Below are 21,363 nucleotides of genomic sequence, written 5' to 3'. Positions count from 1 at the left end.
GTGCTGGGCACTTCGCTGCTCCCGTTGTCCCGGAGCTGGTCTGCATTGGTCGCTTCTTCGCTCCCGGTGTTCCGGAGCTCGTGTGCGCTGAGCGCTTCGCTGCTCCCGGGTTCCCGGAGCGAGGCTGTGCCGGTCACTTCACTGCTCCCGGTCGCCTGTGGCTGTGGGTTGGCGTATTGACTCTTGTTTTGGTGGCGGTATTGAGGGGCTTTGTCTCGCCTTTCCTCATCAGACGAGCTGCCGTCGCTGCTGTCTGTCGTGGACGTTAGCCGCCTCTTCCCTGTCGTTCCCGCAGGGGCCCTTGCTCGCCTGTTCTCCTTACACTTGCGGGCGTTTTTCTTGACGGTCTCCCATCCCGCTTCATCGTCCGCTGTCTCCTCGTTCCTGGACTCGGTGCGATGGGGGAGAGCTTCGCTGCTGGCTGCTGGTGTCTCGCAGCTCGCCATGGCAGGCTTCTCTTCCTCACCGACTTGTTCCGAGTCCACGAGGGCGGTTGCTTCTTTGCCCAGGGCGTTGGTCGGGGGGAGGGTGTGGGTCTCCTCTGGAGCGTTGTGTTCCTCAGCTTCCTCCTCCTCTGGTGCAATGTTCTTTGCTGCCTGCACATAGCTGAAGTTGCGTTTGGGGCAGTTTTTGTAAAGGTGCCCAGCCAGACCACAGAGGTTGCAGCACTTGGTCTCCTTACAGTCCTTTGTCTGGTGGCCTTCGTTCTTGCAGTTTCAGCAGATGACAGTTTTGCAGCTTGCCGCCACACGGCCTGCCTTCCCGCAGGTGCGGCACACGTTGGGTTGGCCTCGACTTCCTCCAATGGCGAAGCTGGAGGGGAGTGGGGGGGGGGGGGGGGGGGTGCAGGATGGTTCCGCTGGCGTCCACCTTCATGGTGACCTGGATCTGGCGCTTGCTGGTCCAAATCCCGTGCAAGTCTTTCAGGTCGCTGCTGTTTCCTGCCCCATCGACATACCTGGCGAGGAATGTCAGCACATCAATGACCGGGATGTGGGGGTTGTACATCTGCACTGTGATAGTGCGTCTTTTCTGCGACGGGAGGGTGAACAGTGGCTCCCAAGTTAGCACTGAGCGCAGCGGTTCACTTGCCTCCTTCAGTCCCTTCAGGAACTTCAGGCAGAGGGCGACGGTTCTGAAGGTCACATCGAAGTAACCTCTCTTCGGGAGGTCCTGCAAGGCGAAGATGTCGGCGATTTTCATGCCACATGTTCCCAGCAGGATTTTCTTCACGAACAGGTTCCGGTTGATCATTGTCTGTCCTTCCACTTTCTTTACCGTCACTCGGACGATGTTTCAGACGCCCTGCTTCACCGCTCAGTTGGCCGCCATCCGGGTTGTAGATTCCTCCTTTCGATGTGTATTTTGGCCGAAGCCTTCAACCTCTTGTTGTGCCAGTCTGGCACTTTGGCAGGCCTTCGGGCCCGCCCAATGGTCGGTCGACATGCAGATTTTCCTCTTCTCTCCAATTGATGCTTGGCCCAAGACAAAGGGCCAGAGCCAGCAAATCCAGCAAAAAAACGAGTTTCTGCAATCAGTCAATTTGCATATGAATGCCCAATCAACCGAGACTACACTTGATCTTAGCCAAAAGGCCGAGAAGCGAGAATGCATGAAAAGAGCCAGCACTCTCTTTCAGGCAAAGCCTCAGGCATAACCTCCCTTTTTAAAAAATATTTCAAAATATACTTTATTCATATAAAAATTTGTACAGTACATTCAAAAGCAGTTCAGTACATTTAGCTGCGGTCAGCAATCCCATAAACTACATTTGGGTGTTGACGGCAGTTCCGTTCGATACATTACCTTGCTTTTCAGTTCAAGTACAATTCGGTACAATACGGGATACATTGTAGTACATTCAACAAATTACATTACATGTGTCACTATACAGTACACGGAATGGGTGACGGTACATTTACATTTTTCCTTTCCAACGTGCATCACGAAACAGACCTTGCATTGTACATGGCACTACATAGGTGTTTGCAGATCATGGTGCTCCATGTACACAAAAAATAAGTTACAAGTACGGCCCGAGGGGGTTTTATACTGATACCAGCCCCTGGGTTTACCGTGGCAGAAGGGCTTTAAACTGTGGCCCTTCCCCACCGTGCCTTTGCGGCGACTGCACCAATTTTACGTGCGTCCCTCAACACGTAATCCTGGATCTTGGATTGCGCCAGTCTGCAACACGCAGACGTGGACATCTCCTTGCTCTGGAAAACCAGCAAGTTTCGGCAAGACCAAAGTGCGTCTTTGACCGAGTTGATGGCCCTCCAGCAGCAGGTGATGTCTGTCTCGGTGTGTGACCCTGGGAACAGCCCGTAGAGCACTTGTATTCTATACCTTGGCTAATAAAGGCAAGTATTCCGTATGCCTTCTTAACCACTTATCTACCTGGCCTGCAACCTTCAGGGACCTGTGGACCTGCACTCCAAGGTCCCTTTGTTCCTCTACACTTCTCAGTGTCCGACCATTTAATGTGTATTCCCTTGACTTGTTGGCCCTCCCCAAAAGCATTACCTCACACCTCTCCGGATTGAATTCCATTTGCCACTGTTCTGCCCACCTGACCAGTTCATTAATACCTTCCTGCAGTCTACATTATCATTATCAACCACACAGCCAATTTTTGTATCATCTGCAAACTTCTTAATCACACTCCCTACATTCAAGTCTAGATCATTGATATATACCACCAAAAGCAAGGGACCCAATACTAAGCCCAGCAGAACCCCCCTGGAAACAGCCTTCCAGTCACAAAAACACCCATCAACCATTACCCTTTGCTTCCTGCCTCTGAGCCAATTTTGAATCCAACTTGCCACTTTGTCTTGGATTCCATGGGCTTTTACTTTTGTAATCAGTCTGCCATGTGGGACCTCATCAAAAGCCTTGCTAAAATCCATATGCACTACATCAAATGCACTGCCCTCATCGACCCTCCTTGTTAACTCCTCAAAAAATTCAATCAAGTTATTCAGACATGACCTTCCCTTAACAAATCCTCTGCTGACTGTCCTTGATTAATCCATGTCTTTCTAAATGAAGATTTATCCTGTCCCTCAGAAGGTACACCAGTGTGTACCTTACTCCAGTCCGATAAACAACTATTCATCACTACTCTCTGTTTCCTGTCACTTAGCCTATTTTGTATCCATGCTTGCACTGTTTCTTTTATTCAATGGGCTTCAACTTTGCTGGCAAGCCATTTATCTGGTACTTTATCAAACGCCTTTTAGAAGTCAATTTACACCACATCTACCGCATTGCCTTCATCAACCCTCTCCATCGAGATCAGAGGTCGGGAACAGAGGTCGAAGTCAGAGGTCGGGTGCGGAGGTCAGGAGCAGAGGTCAAGACGGAGGTTGGCACCGGAGAGAAACAGAGGTCGGGACCGGAGGTCAGGAGCGGAGGTCGGGACTGGAGAGGAACAGAGGTCAGAAGCAGAGGCCTGGTGAAGCAGTGAGGTCAGGGCTCAGGGAAAGAGCAGCATGGGCCAACAGTGAGGCTGTGAGGACTACACTGCATCCTATGAATCGCAGGGATAGAGGACCTGTGGAAAGGAGAAAGGAGGACAGTCGGAGTATATGTGTGTGTATAATAGGTGGGTAGGGGGCCTGACCCATCCACCTCCATGGCACGAACCTGGTATTGCAGTACTTCCAGGAACGGTGCAGTGGCTCTAGGCCTTTTGGCTAAGAGCATTGGCGCAGAGTGATCCTTGATGTGTGCAAGGTGACCTCTGGCATTTGTGATTTGACAAAGAATTGGAAAGATTGGCAACGAATAAATTAAAAAAAAATATGTGTGTGTATACAAGGTCCATGCAGCAGAGCCTGATCTCCAGTTGTCTTGGATCTCCTTGCCACTAGACCAAGAGCTTGGTGTGTCGAGCCCGTGTGGTCGCTGGTGTGCAACAGCCACCCCACGTTAAAAGAATTCACGCACAGGCATCTTCCATCCTCATTAAAAAAACTCAATTAAGTTACAGGCAACTCTCGATTACCCGGGTACCTCGGGGATTGGGTTATGCCGGGTAGAGCGAGTTGACATTACAGTTAATGCTTACAGTACTGCAGGTGTGCTCTAATCAATAGCTGTAGCGTATCTTCTAATCCTTGAATTCTAGTCCTCTAGATCTAAAGACCATTAGGCTTGTTGATTACTTTCTGTAACTGTTCATGGCATTTTAATGAATTATGAGAGGCAGTGTACCTGTGTGAGCAGCAGCGGGAGCTGAGGCAAGGCAGAGCGCTTAAAAGCAAGGCTCAACAGGCAACATTCGAAAGGAACATCAGAGTTTCAAAGTGACGTCACACACACGGAATTTTAAATGCCGTTACAATGGTTTCCCGTTACACCCGTGTGCGGATAATCGAGGGTTGCCTGTAGTTAAAAACGAGTTGCCTTTAACAAATCCGTGCTGGCTTTCCTTAATTAATCTACACTTGTCCAAGTGACTGTTAATTTTGTCCTAGATTATCGTTTCTAAAAGCTTCCCCACAAACTGACTGGCATGTAGTTGCTAGGTTTATCCTTTTATCCTTACATACTTTTTTGGACGATGGTGTAACATTTGCAATACTCCAGTCCTCTGGCGTCACACCGCCCCCTCCCCTCTCCACTCCCCCCTCCCCTCTCCACCCCCCCTCCCCTCTCCCCCACCTCTCCCCCCACAACAGACTGCTGTAATACTGGGTAAAACCACAGGATGGAGCCCGAGAGCAGTAATACCGGGGGTATACTGGGTGAGAGAGGCGGAGGAGGGGGGGGGGGGGGAAAGAGAAAGGTTGGGAGAGGAGGAGGGAGGGAGTGAGAGAAGGAGTGTGAGAGAGAGAGAGTGTGAAGAAGAGGGTGTGAGAGAGTAAGGGAGGGGAGAGTGGGCGAAGAGGGAGGGGGAGGGAAAGGTTGGGAGAGGAGGAGGGAGGGAGTGTGAGAGAGGGTGTGAGAGAGGGGGAGGGAGAGAGAGTGAGGAGAGGGGCAGGGAAAGAGGAGGAGGGAGTGAGAGAGGGGAGATGGAGGGTGGGGGAGATGGCGGGTGTGAGGGGGGAGGGAGGGAGGATGAGGAGGGAGGGGAAGGAAAGATTGGGAGAGGAGGAGGGAGGAAATGAGAGGGGGAGAGATGGGGGGAGATGGAGGATGTGAGAGAGGGGGAGGAGGAGGGAGGGAAAAGTTGGGAGAGGAGGAGGGAGGGAATGAGAGAGCGAAGGGGAAATGGAGGGTGGGGGAGATGGAGGATATGAGAGAGTGAGAGTTCCGGGCCCAGAAGAGCCGAGGGCCCAGGGGCAGCACGGACCAGCCCACACTGTGATATGTGCGTGCACTAGATCCATGCAGCAGAGCTGGTCTCCAGTCGTCTTGGGTAATCCTTCCAACTGGACCAAGGCCGAGCTCTGTCAAGCCCCTGTGGTGGCTGATGTGCAACGGCCACCACTCATTAAAAAAAATCCACGTACAGGCATCTTCCACCCTTCAGGATGTATTTCGGGACCTGGAATATTAGGTCCTTCATTGAAACACCTGTGAACTCATCCCTTTTTGGCGTCGAAGCAAGTCATCCTCGCTTCGAGGTGCTGCCTATGATGATGGATGATGTAATACCGGATTAAGCCACAGGATGGAGCCCAAGAGCAGTGCGCGGTAATACCGGATAAAACCACAGGATGGAGCCCGAGAGCAGTGTGCCGCAATACCGGGGAAAGCCACAGGATGGAGCCCGAGAGCGGTACGCGGTTATACCGGATAAAACCACAGGATGGCGCCCAGGAGCAGTGCGCGGTAATACCAGACAAAACCACAGGATGGAGCGCGAGAGCAGTGCACAGCAATACCGGGGAAAGCCACACGATGGAGCCCGAGAGCAGCGCGCGGTAATACCGGACAAAACCACAGGATGGAGCCCGAGAGCATTGCGCAGCAATACCGGGAAAATACACAGGATGGAGACCGAGAGCAGTGTGTCGCAATACCGGGAAAAGCCATACGATGGAGCCCGAGAGCAGTGCGGCATTTAAGAACATAAGAAATAGGAGCAGGAGTAGGCCATTCGGCCCTTTGAGCCTGCTCCGCCATTTAATATGATCATGGCTGATCCGATCATGGACTCAGGACCACTTCCCTGCCCGCTCCCCTGAACCCCTTATCTATTAAGAAATTATCTATCTCTGTCTTAAATTTATTCAATGACCCAACTTCCACTGTTTGCTGAGGCAGCAAATTCCACAGATTACAACCCTATGCCCGCTAATTCTTGTAAAGTCAGCCTGTATCATTGCAGCCTGAAGATTTTAGATTCATTTTAGCCAGGCTCAGCGCGAGTGCTTGGAGATTGCAAAGAGTAATGACTGATGTTGCGCTATTTTCTGGAAAATGAGGTTAAGTTCCACCGGTCCTTCAATCGGAGCAGAATGTTTAATAACCTAAGGACTGCAGATGGCATTATTTCACCAGCCGAAGGAATGAGCTACACAATTAGAGGGCAGAGCGGACTTTAAGTTGCAACGTATCCACGTATCCAAGTCCCGGATCTCTGCGTACATTTATGCTGCACTTTACATCAGTGTATCTGAAAGTAAACTTCAATTGAATTATATATTAACATCCTGGAGGAGTGAGTAATACCACCTGAGTGAAGCTGGGAGAGGGAATCAATCAAAAATAACTTGCATTTATATAGCGCCTTTCACGACCTTAGATGTCATAAGAAATAGGAGCAGGAGTAGGTCATACGGCCCCTCGAGCCTGCTCTGCCATTTAATACAATCATGGCTGATCCGATCATGGACTCAGGTCCACTTCCCTGCCCACTCCCCATAATCCCTTATTGGTTAAGAGCGCTTTACAACCAATGAAGTACTTTTGGGGTGTAGTCACTGTTGTAATGTGGGGAAATGCTGCAGCCAATTTGCACACAGCAAGCTCCCACAAATAGCAATGTGATAATGACCAGATAATCTGTTTTAGTGATGTTGGTTGAGGCATAAATATTGGCCAGGTCACCAGGATAACTTCCCTGCTCTTCTTCCAATAATTCCAAGGGATCTTTTATGTCCACCTGAGAGAGCAGACAGGGTGTCAGTTTAACGTTTAATCCGAAAGACAGCACCTTCAACAGTGCAGCACTCCCTCAGTGTCAGCCTGGATTTGTGCTCAAGTCTCTGGAGTGGGACTTCAAGCCACAACCTTTGGACCCAGAGGAAAGACTGGCTGAAAGTTGAGAATGGAACCAGATCTGGGCTAAAATGTTGATACATTAAAGTGCAAGCAGAAACCACCCAGAATGAACCACAATATATATTGTGTTTATTGTTTGAGTTGAGATATTTAGTGAGCCCCCTGACGTCAGCAACAGGCTCCTTCAGTGTGCTTTCATGCTTCAATTTTTTCTGACTACTTTTGTGTAGCTCATCAAGGAAAAGCCGCTGTATTTTCAGAGGCCCCAAAAGCAGTGCTCAGTTTCTCTCGTGTTATGGGAATGCCATATGATGCAGCAGCTCACAGATTCTAAATGTTGGCTACCATCACTGTCTTTATTTTGGGCAGTGAAATTAAGTGCTCAGTGTATATTAACTCTCATTACAAATATTTATAGTGGTGAAGTGACCAGACTGGTGCACTTTGCTGAAACTTTCTAATGTAAATCTTTTCAGCAGTATGGTGTCCAGCCCAATTGTAAAAGAACATCTTTAGAAATACATATGAAATTAAAAAGAGGAAAGAACTTCAATTTATACAATGTTTCAAGACCTCAGGACATCCTAAAGTACTTCACAGCTAATGAATATAGTCATCTTATCACATCATAATGGTTTAAACAGCTTATACAATGAATTATTCTTGGAGTGTAGGAACGGTTGTATAGATTGGATCATCTGCCACAAAATAAATTGAACTTGAACTTTAAACTAAGTTTAGAAAAGAACAATGTAGCGCCTTTCACGACTCACGTGACATATCAAAGCGCTTTACAGTCAATGAAGTACTTTTGGAGTGTAGTCACTGTTGTAATGTGGGAAACGCGGCAGCCAATTTGTGCACAGCAAGCTCCCACACACAGCAATGTGATAATGACCACATAATCTGATTTTGTTCTGTTGATTGAGGGATAAATATTGGCCAGGACACCGGGGATATCTCCCCTGCTCTTCTTCGAAATAGTGTCATGGGATCTTTTACATCCACCTGCGAGGGCAGACGGGGCCTCGGTTTAACGTCTCATCTGAAAGACAGCACCTCCCTCAGCACTGCACTGGGAGTGTCAGCCTGGATTTTTGTGCTCAAGTCCCTGGAGTGGGACTTGAAGCCACAACCTTCTGACTCAGAGTTTGGATATTTTAGTTAAACCCTGGAACAATTTAACAATGCTTTGCTAGGGTCTTTCTAGGATGAGGTAAGGTGAGCTGAATGGCCTTCCATATCTCTATCTTGTGATCTTGACGTCTCCTCAATATCTTTCTTTTCACCCATGCCATCAGTGACCTCTGGGAACTCTTCCGACTGCTGGATATACATTGCCCCTGCCCTCGCTGTTGTGCAGTGCTTGGGGACATTTTAATGCATCAAATTATGCTATATAGGCTCAAGCTGTTGGTGTGTTGGAATGAGACCAACTTGTGCCTCAGTACTTGCGATGGTACACCATCAGTTAGAAATTAGAGATTACAATTCCAAATACTTGGAAGTAAAAGACAGCAAACAAATTGAATGTGTTATATCTGCTCTTTTATTTAAAAGAAACACTACAAAAAGTAGAAAACAGCTTTTGCACCAGGACTAAACACTCTTACAAATGCTTACATATCACCCCAAGCTGAATCACAACATTAAACAGCGCAGTTTCAAACACTGCTTCCTTCTCTTAAGGTCCATAGTTCAGCAAAAGCTGATCAAAGCACCCAGTTTACAACAAAACTAAGCATTTTTTTGTTTATACAAAATACAATATTTACTTTTCCGGTACAGAACGGCATACAACTATATAGCACAGATGTATCTCAAGACTAAAGTTCCAACAAATAAGGCCATAATGGTTCAGAAACAAATATATCAAATAATCATTTTCTTTTCACAACTCACCCAATATTAATGCAACGTGTAATAAAGATTATAATTACATACAAAAGCACAGATTTTTGTTTTGTTTTTCCAAAACTATATGTCATTTTGAGTTACAAACTGGTACAACAAATATATTACAAGTGCCTCAATTAACTGCAAAATACATTAATCACATCACACACTCTTTATCTGGAAAAGGGAAAACCAAAAATCCTACAAATGATTTTAGTTTAATATTGAGGGTTAACAAAAGGCAACGAGCTATTTGCCATCAGGCTGGTCGTCTCGGCCAGAATTCTGTGACGGAAACTGAACTCACTGCATTAGTGCCACACAAGCAGTGAAAGGAGAATGGTTCCTGTTAACACCATGTCTGTGCACCATCGTCCTACCAACATACCTTCAGATGGTTTGACAGAGGCACTTATCTTAGTTTGAGGTGGTATTCTTTAGTCATTCTCTAACATACTAGAACTATGAGGCATCAGCTAAGTTCTGCAATGGAGGAAGAAGTTGAGAGAATACACCCCTCACAACAGAGGTAAGCTTCCTCTCAATGAACACAGGAGCAATTTCTGGCTAAAAGGAAAGACAAATGCAGTGATGCCCATTTCTCAAATACTTATTCATAATTTATATAATGCAGAATTATATTCCCCTAAATATGAGTGGGTTACAGCAAGATACTGAAAAGTGCCTCAGTATAAAGGCTGCTTGCATTTAATGGTTTGCTATTGGAGGCAAATATACAGGAAGGGATCTCTTTTATAAATGAATACCTGGGCTGGAAATTTCCTCGGAGCTGGTCCTATTCCTTTCCGCTGTCACTTTGCTGGAAGTATATTGGAAAGCCCGTTTCCAACAAAGTTACATTGGCAGAGTGGGACCATTTCCGATGAAATTCCCGGCTCTGGTCAGACCACTGTGCTTACAGATTTTAATGCGAGGAAACTTAATCTGCCAGTTCCATGGGGTGGGGGGCGGGCGGGGGGGGGGGGGGGTCCAGTCACTGGATTAGGTTGATAGGGGATGAAATGAAATGTGGCCAGACCCAGCGACTGACTCAAATCCCACCTTCTTGCCTGACAAAGGATGTGCAAAGGTGATAATACAATTTGTATAATTATGAATGTGGGATATCAAAATAGTCTGGCAACAGATTTGAGTAAATCATTGAATCATTAACCAGATAATAATAGTGTACAGAACATAAGCTTCCAGCTAGTCTATTCCTATAATTCACAAAATTATTTTTGGGGCGAAAAAAAAATTGAATTATTAGATAATTTATGCAAAGTGACTTGAATTATCAGGAGTAGACTGTATTATCCAGATCATTGTATCTACTTAGAGCTGCGGTACTTTGATAAAGAAAGGATTTTTACCCTTCATGAGTTTTACCCTTAGTGCCTGTACTGCATAACGTTTGCTTCTCCTGTTCATTCATTGGGTATTACAAATGGAATTCTTAGTTCAGTCTAATTGCCTGCCTAATTGGGAAATCGGTAAAAAGTGCGCACAATTTTGTTTGATACAGAATTGTTTACAGCTACCGTGGGAGGGAGGATTTCACCTACTGTCTGAGATGGTTCACGCCCAACCACAGAAGGTGCACATATCCATGCTTGACTATACAAATGGCTCACTCACAAATGGAATTTTCTATTTACCATTTGAGCCAAGTGCAAACTAAGTGATCTGAAAAACTGTTTCTATATGCAACATGCACAACGGACAGTTTGGTATTTGTATAATTGCACTTAGATCGCAGAACATACATTGATGGTTTTAAAGAGGTTCATTGGGATGCAATTTCATTGGCAAATTGTTTGAGAAACGCCATATACAATTGTCCAGTGGGGTTTGATATATAAAGTACTTCTTCTTGTGATTTTAATATGTTGGCCTCCAAAATGTTGCTAACATTTGAATTCCTGATCTCAAAATTTACCTGAACCCTGAACACAAAGCCTCCACTAGCCATCATAATCAATATGGCTAACACTCAGCAAGCCCATTGCAGGTATGTGATCTGATTACAGTCAGAGATCGCCGATATATGTCATTTATAAAAGGATGCTGAATTAGAATTTTAAAAGCCAAATGAAAGTCACATTTTATTACGGTGGAAGTTATTTTCTGCACTCAATAATACAGTACAATTGAAACATTTAGGCCTCCTTCCCTGCCATTGACACAGACTTCCTATAAACATAGAAAATAGGAGCAGGAGTAGGCCATTCGGCCCTTTGAGCCTGCACCGCCATTCAATATGATCATGGTTGATCTCTATCTCAACACCATATTCCTGCTTTTTCCCCATACCCTTTGATGCCTTTAGTGTCCTCTGCCATCAAAGCCACTCCTTGATTCCTGGGATGAGAGGGCTTTCCTATGAGGAGAGATTGATCAGATTGGGCCCATACTCTCTGGAGTTTAGAACAATGATTGGTGATTTCATTGAAACATACAGAATTGTGAGGGGGCTTGACAGAGTAGATGCTGAGAGGTTATTTCCCTGGCTGGGGAGTCTAGAACTAGGGGTCATAGTCTCAGGGATAAAGGGTCAGCCATTTAAGACTGAGATGAGGAGAAACTTCTTCACTCAGAAGGTTGTGAATCTTTGAAATTCTCTACCCCAAAGGGCTGTGGATGCTGAATCGTTGAGTATATTCAAGGCTGAGAGAGGTAGATCTTTGGACTCTAAGAGAATCAAGGGATATGGGGATCGGTGGGAAAGTGTTGAGGTTGAAGATCAGCCATGATCTCATTGAATGGCAGAGCAGGCTCGAGGAGCCGTATAGCCTACTCCTAATTCTTATAAGAACATGAGAACTGGGAACAGGAGTCGGCCATACAGCCCCTCGAGCCTGCACCGCCATTCAATAAGATCATGGCTGATCTGATCATGGACTCAGCTCCACTTCCCTACCTGCTCCCCATAACCCCTTATCGTTTAAGAAACTGTCTATTTCTGTCTTAAATGTATTCAGTGTCCCTGCTTCCACAGCTCTCTGAGGCAGCGAATTCCACTATGTTGTAATGTTGATCAGGTGGCACCTTCAATGCTGTGGGAAAATACTCCCCTCTCTTCCCCAGTTACCCCCTCCCTTCCCCAGTTACCCCCTCCCTTCCCCAGAAACTCTCTCCCCCCCCCAGAAAACTCCCCCTTCCTTAGAAACCCCCGGTTCGCCAAAAATCTCCCCCCCTTCCCCAGAAACCGCCCCTCCCGTCCCCAGAAACCTCCCCTCCCTTCCCCAGAAACCCCCCCTTCCCCAGAAATAAGCATTCCCTTCCCCAGAAAACTAGCCCAAATTGGAGAAGTGAATACTTTAGGGAACAAAAAGTGTGAATTTGAGGTCTTGAACCTGCTATTACCAGGTCTAATGATGTGAATCACACATGGTATCTATTTGGCAGTGTTGTTGAATGTACTGCATTTAAAAGGCACACTCAGCATGTTCTCCTGTCCACACAACAGGGGCGATCTCAATTTCACACATTCTTTCTCACTAGAAAGTTAAAAGTGACATAATTGCCATTTTTATAAATTAAAAATCACTTATACCATCAAAAGTGGGACAGCCAATAACATTGCAACCTGGGAAGGAACAGTTTCCTTTTTATGTTCAAACAGTCCAAACAGACACTTCACTTTTGGACAGTCACTGTCAGATTGAACTATTCAATTCGGTAATGGGACGTTTACACACTGTCAGGATAAGTAGTTAAGAGTGTGCAGAAACTGGCTGGTTCCCAGTGTGTAGCAGAAAAATATTCTCAAAACACTGAATGAATAAACGACAGTTCTATGACAAGTAACTGATTGCCGACCTTTCTAGTTCTGTTAGTTACAGTAGGACTAGTTTACTTTTTCACTCATACTACAGATGTTGGAAAAGCCCAGTCTTTTAAGAGTTCTTTAGGTTCCTTTCAAGAGACAGTGAAGGAGAAGCATTACTGTATTCTGGACCTGGAGATTGGCTTCAGCAGCTGAGCAGCCAAGGCAAGACAGCAGGATCACAGAAGGCAACCACATACAAATATAACTTCCTTATAAACACGCACAACTGTATTGGAGATGATGTCATTCACAAGAGACTTAAGGACAAATAGGATTTGTATAAGTGGAGGGGTCTGTGCCACGTGCAATGTTCTGAAACTATTTTAATCCTCACCCATCAATGCAACTACTTAAGTTGCAAGTTATGGTAATTTTCCTAGAATTATTTCAGCTCTCCCAATGGCTCCGTGACTTTAATCACGGAATAGTTGAGCCATACAGAACAGTGCCCATGTGTGGAGATCAGGTGAGAGCAGACTTGGGCTCTGCTGTGATGCCCTCCTGCAGTCAAATGCCCCGCCAACGCTCACCATCAAGGTTCACACATGAATAATGGCCATTTGTGTGGAGTATTGGAGGTCGCCATCACCGTGGAACTTTTGGCTAGTTTTACATCCATTCACAATCAGTACACAGAAAATCTAGCCCCATCCCCAAGTCAACACATTCAGAAGGTGGTAAAGATCAGGTAGAGAAATTAAACAAGTAAAAGGCATGGAGGGATAATTTTTAGCAGCTTATTTTTAGATATTTTAAGCTTAATACTTAAGTTAGAATGCGAACAGCAGCAATTATTTGGCTCACACTTTACAAGCACTACATGGTAAATGTAGCAAGTAAGCAGCAACCTGATTATGGTGCTCTGAGGTGTAGTCCAATTCTTATCTGATGGACAATTCAAACTGGAGTGTAGCTCATGAGAATATGCCTCTTATTGTCTCACTGGCAAGTACAGTGAATACAGTCATAGTGATTGACTTGGCCAGTAACCCAACTGATCACTGAAACTTACTGATAAGAAAAGCGATCCATGTGTGGTATGCTAGCTAAATAATGCTTCATTACACTTTAAACAGCACAGCAGAGGGAACTGGTCCATAGAGGCCTTGTGGAAGGCAATGACTCTTAGTCACTGTCGGGGTATAGCAGTGAAAGGGGGCCACTCTTGATGTCCTTATCTGGACCTTTTGAACCTAGGTTCAATACTTGCTGCTTTGAAAGATATTCAGCACTGAGGCCAATGGGCACTGAAGATTTATGATGAGAGCTGGAGAAGATATATGAATAACAGAGGGTCTAACTCCCTCTCTTCAACTATATGTCCACACAGATTGCCACTTTCTTGGTGCTTTAGGGTAGCATGATCCAAGGGAGTGGCCACAATGTTCAACAGGTAACTCTCTCCGACTCGGTGTGCTTACATTTTTGCCTTTTGAATTCAAAACTAATTCCACTTCTCACCTGCATTGTACGGAGGACCAGACAAAACTATCATTTGTCTCAAAATCACTTTTCAGTATTTCAAGTGTCCATAATGTGTCCTCTTGAGAATTTCAAGGAAAAGCCTATGCAACACGAGAAGTCAAGTCTAGTACCACTGGGGGGACAGGCTACTAGAAAAGCTGGTTGCAAAAACGCACAAGTTTTAAAAGGCAGCTATTTACACCGACTGACGCCAAGGCAACTTCAAATGCAGCAGCATCGACAAAAAAAGTGCACCTCTAGACTAAAAAAATTAATTTGACAGGAAATAAAACATGCTCCAAAATCATTGTACAAAGACTGTAAGGGCAGGAACCACAAAAAGGACTTAAAAGAACATATTTGAAGAGTTGTAGGATTAAGTAGGTAACTAATTGATGATTAACCATTGCAAAAACCCAAATTAACAGTGAAATGAAGAGTTTTCGAGTGTTGAAAGAGAACTGAAGCATAGATCTGGAATTAATAAGATGTTATATGCAGGAGGGGTTGGAGATGATCACAGGACTTCCATGACTGCTTCATGATGAAAAGGGCTTAAAGTGAGAGTGTTTAATTGGGCAGTGGCCTTTTAATTTATTTGGAATAAGGAATAATCCTTTATAGGTCTTCAAACACCTGTTCCCAGGGATTTAGACTTCGGTGCAACGGCCACCATGCGTTAGAAAAATCCACGCGCAGGTATCTTCCACCCTTCAATATGTGATTTGGGATCTGGAATGACACGTCCTTCATTGAAACACCTGTGAACTCATCCCTTTTTGGTGTGGAAGCAAGTCATCCTCGATACGAGGGACCACCTAAGAAGAGAAGACTTCAAGCAGGATGCCAAACAAATACTAATTTATTGAATTATTTTTAGTGCCTGCTCTCTATCTTTGCCTCCTTTACTTTACATACAATTAAAGTGTATGGGTGGAGCGGAGAGAAACAAATACCCCTGTCTCATTATTTAAACGTTCCTTCCTTCTTAGTAGGCTTCCTTGGTGACTGGGAAGTATACTGCCCTTTCACCTGTGTTCTAGATTTGAATCCAGAACAGCTTTTTCAAACTATTTGGATAAAGGCTTTGAGGCTGGTGATAGGGATCCAATGTGAAATAACTTAGTCGATCTCAGCCCAATCCTCTAGTGAGTATGGGCCCAAAGCACGAAAATACCCAGAATTTGACACAAGTTCGTCATCTCACAAAGAGACCACAATGATGGATAGGTCAGGAAATGGAGAATTTTATACATCCACAAGGTTCTGTTCCAAGGATGGGAGGGTTTGTTAAGGGAGCTGTACATCTTATCCATGCTAAACCTCAAGTGTGTGTTTTGTCTTAAAAATGGTCTCAAAAGTGGAGAAAAGTGTTCCATTTCCCAGGATTGGCAATCCATACCTTGATGAGCACAGACATTTCTCCGCCAACCCAGTAATTTAAGAAACAGCAGGCTGTCTAGATATGATATTCAAAAGGGAATTGGCAGATGAGAGGACTTCATGGTATTTCGAATTGGAAAAATAATTATGAGTCAATGGATAGGATAGAAGATAGCTGAAATCTGAACCAAATCAGGCCAAGGTTAGCTGTGGTGTATGGTATGTGATGTGGTGGGTGGACACGGGGACTTCAGAGCTCCTGCTCTTAAGGCAATTCAAAACTCTTAGCTACTTCACCTGTCTCCTGCCATCTGGCCTATAATGCTAAATCATAATTCATATCCAAATCAAACATATAACCAGTAATGCCATCCCTAAGTTTTGAACAAAGATACAATATACTGCAAATTGCTACCAAGTGGCTTTATACCGCAGTTTAATAGAAAGTTTCTATTTCATTGGTTTCCTTCTTTGAGTCTGGCCACAGTCCTCACATTTTATTCACCTGAAAACCACCTTTTTGTTACACACTGCTGATCTAAACTAAAAAGAAAATGATCTAATTCGAAGAGCCCATTTAAAAACCGATAGTGAAACTGTTTAATTGCACTTAGAAAATAACAAGACACACAAAATAAAATAATTAATTCCAATACCTACAAAAATAGCCAGTCCAGCCTTCTCTGGTGTTGCCTTATTAAAATTTGTACAGACAAAAATAGATATATAATTAGTTACATGAGATTTGGGGGACTCTACTTCTGAATAAATTAACAGAAAGTTGAATGGCCAGTTGCTTATCTGATTATCTTCTCAGATTTTGTTTGAGTTTGGCTGTGTATTGTGGTCAGTGCCAGGATTTCCAAGCTGAAACAGGAACGTGCCCACATTAGCTTCTTTAGACATGACGAAACTGTGGAAAAGAATAGTCAAGTAAGCTTGTACTCATGGGGGTGCTTTCATCCTGAATTACATCATTAGGTTGAAAGAAGCCAATAAGGTTCAGCCTTGAGATGAAGAATTTTGGAAACAACACTGTAAACCGAACTGGAAGAGTAAACCACACCACTAAGTGGTTTTACAGCTCATCCACAATATAAATTAGAACCAAGTTTACTTGGGTATATCTTTTATCTGAAAATAACTGTGATATAAAAAAAAACATGTAATTGAAACTTTTTTTTCCAAATTAAACTCTATTAAAGATTTACTAAAGGTTTAAAGAAATGTTTTGGTCATTTCTTTATATAATCAAACATCTGATTATACCAGAAAATTATCTGTCGTTTATGCCTTATTACATCTCTTTTTTTATTAGTTTAAAGGGGAACTCCAGTTATTTTACAACACCTCTACTTGAACTGCCACTCACCAACCTATAATTCCCCTTACATCATCAAGGCCACTGGTTTCTGCTATTGATAGAAAAACAGACAGCACTGCGGAATGCAGGCTCTGAACTTTAGTTAAAACTCCTGGAAAATAATATAGTGAAGACAGAATTTTATTTATTCAGTCACTGTATACCATAACAGGCCTTCAAGTAAAAAGGCTAATGGGGCAGACATTTTTCAAACACATACGAGACTGTTTGAGAATGAGGGCACCTGCTATTGTGTGGTTAAAAAAAAAAAGAGAAAGTATTTCTGTGAAAGTTAATTATATACATTGGGGATATAGTTTAATGACATCAAGAAATGAAATTAATTGCTTATCCCTTTCCAACACAAAGTAGATAAATCGTTTGTGGAAACAGATAAAGTTGGCTTTGTATTTATTATTATTGGATATAATATTCTATGAGGCATTGACAGGGTAGATGTTGAGAGGTTGTTTCCCGGGCTGGAGTGTCTACAACCAGGAGGCATAGTCTCAGGATAAGCGGTCAGCCAATTAAGATGGAGATGAGGAGGAATTTCTTCACTCAGACGGTTGTGAATCTTTGGAATTTTCTACCCCAAAGGGCTGTAGATGGTGAATCATTTAAGTATATTTAAGGCTAAGATAGATTTTTGGACTCTAAGGGAGTCAAGGGCCAAGGGGATCGGACGAGAAAGTGGAGTTGAGGTTGAAGATCAGCCAGGATCTTACTGAATGGCGGAGCAGTCTCGAGGGGCGGTATGACTAACTCCTGCTCCTAATTTGTATGTTCTTATGATACAAAGCAACTTGAATAATTTGCTTTTTGGGTTGTTTTCCTGAAGGGCCCCTTTTAGAAAAGGTAGACCACCAAAATACAGTGTAAAACCATGTTTTATGAGCCACCTTTACTCTGCAGAATCCAAAATACAAAAGCAAGTTTTGCAGAATTGAATTAGTCATACACTTTACTGCTTCACAATTTTGCACTCAAGTCTCGACTGACCAAACTGACAACTGTAGCATACAGCAATCTAGAATCCATTCTGAATTACTATGAATGGCTTTAGCATCAGCAGACGGATTGTTTCTACAGCACAGATCACTGCCAAAATGTTGACTTTTAGCATGCAAGGGTATTTCAGCACTGTAGGATGTTTCAACAGAGCTTGGGCTCAGATAAGGAAAACCCCTGAAGGTCTGGCAAGAAATAATTACAGGCTTCCAATGTTACAGCCGCAAATAGTTCAGATTTGTCTGAAAATCTGCAATCCTTTTTTTAAACTGAAAACAGTACAGTCCTTCATAATTATCATAATTATCATCAGGGTCAATAAGACTCACCTTAGAGAGACACTTTGGAGGTCATTTTAACTTTGGCGCTGGTGTAACACAGGCCATATTGGATTGGCCGTTCATTATACACTCCTCCCAATTTACATTTCTACTGAATAGGTGGCCAAACCGATATCGCCTGTGTTAAAATTAAAATGACCCCCCTATCCCCAGGCTGAGTTCAAGGCATACAGTTATCCCACTAAACTACTTCTCCTGCTGTCACTTTCCACCCATCTACTGTTCCCTCTGCTAAAATAAATGTAACATTTTAAAGAAAAAAGTGCTTTATTTTAGCAGAGGGAACTGCTCCACTGCAACATGAGGTATTAACTTTGAGTATTGAGCTCAGGCAACTATAAACATTATAAACAAAGTTTCAAAGTGTCCAAATGCAGTGCCTCTCAATATGGCGGCCAGATGAATCAATTGCAAGGAGCAAAGCATGCCCAGAGAAATCTCTATCATGGCACTGGTAGTAAGGTTCACAGTTTGGAACATCGCAGTTCTGCTCCTGTTTAGTCTCCAAGCTTAAAGAGGAAGCAAAGTTTAGGGGAGGGTTTTTTCCCCAAAGTCCCCTCCCTTTTTAAAGAAGAAAATGACAAACGCCTCAAATTATTTTTTTTTTGTTGAAAATGCTATTTGTTTTCTCTCTTGCATGGAGTTTCCATCCCTAGTACAGCAAACTACTCCAAGCATCCAGGAGTGATTGCATTAGAGGCAGCATGGGGAGCCCAAGAGCTGCCCGCTCCCAGCAAACCATGCCACAGGGTGGGAACTGTGCATTTTCAGAGACAGGCAGCTGTGGAATGGCCCTCACACTGGACTGAAGTTGTGCCTTCACTGTTTCTAATGAAATTGCTCAAGGGTCCATCACTGGAGAGTAGCCTAGCAACAACAACAACAACAACAACTTATATTTATATAGCACAAAGGAAGACCATGCATGCTGGCAGGTAAATGGATATTTTCCAAAATACATCAAGTAAGTTTGAGGTCAGTTGGTTTGTTTCCTTCTTTAAAAAGTGGAGCTGCTTTGAATAAAAGGTAATGTTTCCGAGATCTTCTTTCCACTTTTGGTAACTGCTCTAATCATTTAACATTAATTACGAACATGTGAAAAGGCAGGAAGATAGTCAGGCCCGCCAATGCTTGCCCTCCCCAATTTTTGGTAATGATAACTGCCAGAGGGCTACAAGAAAGAAAATAATGAAAGAAGAAAGCAATGATGCCAGTATTAAAGTGATGTGCACCTTCTCAGGTCAGTCATATTGCAGGAACTAATTTATCACAGTGCAACTAGATCCAGCGTTACATCTTACCTCTGAAACCAGAAACAGTTTTGATTCCAGAGTCACCTGCATTACAGTTGTTGAGTATTTAAACAACCTCGAACATTTTGTGTAGATTTTAAAGGTAGAATAATCCTCGGCACAAATTGTAATAACATTTCTTGCTAGCAACTAATCAAGGCACAGGTACATGTCACACAGGTTCCTTGCTTCTCCTGACATTTTCTGTTCACTGAAGTATTAGCATTATTATGGCCATAATTTACACTTTATTAGTCAATGAGCGCATCGTGACCGCTGGAAAATTCAAAACAACTACACCTGGGACTGAGATGATATCATTTCCATTTTTGATAAGCAAACTTGCCCAATGTGTAAGTGGCTTCTGTGTATCTCCTCCTCCAATTGGTCTGTTTGTTTCCCATTGCCCATCTTTCCCTTGTCCTCCAAAACATAGCCAGTCACTTCTCTTCATTCCTGACTTGGGGCCATTTCCATTTTTTCACTGTCGTTTTTCAGAATTAATTTTCAGAGTTCTGGCTTGTGCCAGATAAAAAGTTAATTTAGGTGAGGTAAAGTAACTTACTTTTAATGGTTATTAAAATTGCTAGGATTTATAAGAAACAAATTCTTGATTAACTCTTTGGAAACTGGTGTACTACTTCTGCATCCAAATATAAAAATATAATGTGATTCAAAGCCCTGCAGATGGTTCTATTCAGCATTTCTTATGTCCTTATAGACTATATTGGAGACTGCTGCAGCACTCGAGCACTGGGCTCTAAAATAGGAAATCCTCATCTGAATTCATACTCTGGCTTCTCGGAGAAGATACATTTCGGTAAGGGAACAAAAACTAGTTCAGGGTGGGACTGCTCATTTAATAGAGGGATTGTAGAGCATGAGGAAAAAAAGCCAAAGCCTTAAAAAAGCAAGCTAACGATCAACGGATTGTGACAGCACAGGGCCTGAAGAAATTGATGGAACTGAAAGAGGTTATCTGAAAGTCTTGCAAAGTGAAAAAGTTGGCTGATTACTATCCAGCGACTCCTTCTAGAAAGTGTGTGTGTGTGTGTGTGTGTACATTGGGCTAGGACAGCATCAGGTTCAACTTTGATGCCACACATGGTCAAGTGGCCTGTTGGCACTCACTGTCTAGGCTCACACATGAAGAATGCCGAACGGGTGAGGCACCGCAGCACTACCAGCACCGACTGTAGTCCAGCATAGGTCAGTATCTTCAGCAGAGGAGGGCAGAAACTGTAAAAAAAAAATTAAGAAAAAATATAATTTTCTTTAAAATGTATGTATTTTTTTTCAATAGGCAGGAGTCCCAAAGAGCAAAAATGGTTATTCACCATACACGTTTGATTGACTGTTTGATAGAGCTGGAGGACATACATTGTCTGCTTTAGTTGAGCGTTCCAAATCTTCCGCAGACAAACACAAGGTTCCAAATGAACACAAGGAAGCCAGACAAATAGCAAGCTCATAGTTCCTATTAACAGTGTTTCCGATACTACTGGGGTATTTGTATTTTTGGTAATTACACAGAGCAGCGATGCTCAATGAAACACCACACTGTGCTTTTACAATTCACCCATACGCAAAAAAACAGAGCCT

At 43.7% G+C, this 21,363-nt stretch overlaps 1 protein-coding gene and 1 pseudogene across 3 annotated transcripts in view; both read right to left on the bottom strand.

Annotated features, from left to right (window-relative positions):
- Positions 1 to 1,470: 1,470 nt before the first annotated feature.
- LOC139238050 (U2 spliceosomal RNA) lies at positions 1,471 to 1,607 on the bottom strand (annotated as a pseudogene).
- A 15,359-nt stretch (positions 1,608 to 16,966) lies between these two features.
- The window catches only part of LOC139237921 (MHC class II regulatory factor RFX1-like), a 152,743-nt gene continuing 148,346 nt past the window's right edge, over positions 16,967 to 21,363 (bottom strand). For all 3 annotated transcript variants that reach the window (XM_070867218.1, XM_070867220.1, XM_070867221.1), the window contains one exon: positions 16,967 to 21,000. The gene's annotated coding sequence lies outside the window, so the exon portion shown is untranslated. The remainder of the gene's footprint in view (positions 21,001 to 21,363) is intronic.

The sequence above is a fragment of the Pristiophorus japonicus genome, chromosome 24, assembly GCF_044704955.1.
Source record: "Pristiophorus japonicus isolate sPriJap1 chromosome 24, sPriJap1.hap1, whole genome shotgun sequence".
NCBI classification, from domain to species: Eukaryota; Metazoa; Chordata; class Chondrichthyes; family Pristiophoridae; genus Pristiophorus; species Pristiophorus japonicus.
Note: the sequence above shows the minus strand (reverse complement) of the source record. Positions and strands in the feature narration are given on the sequence as shown.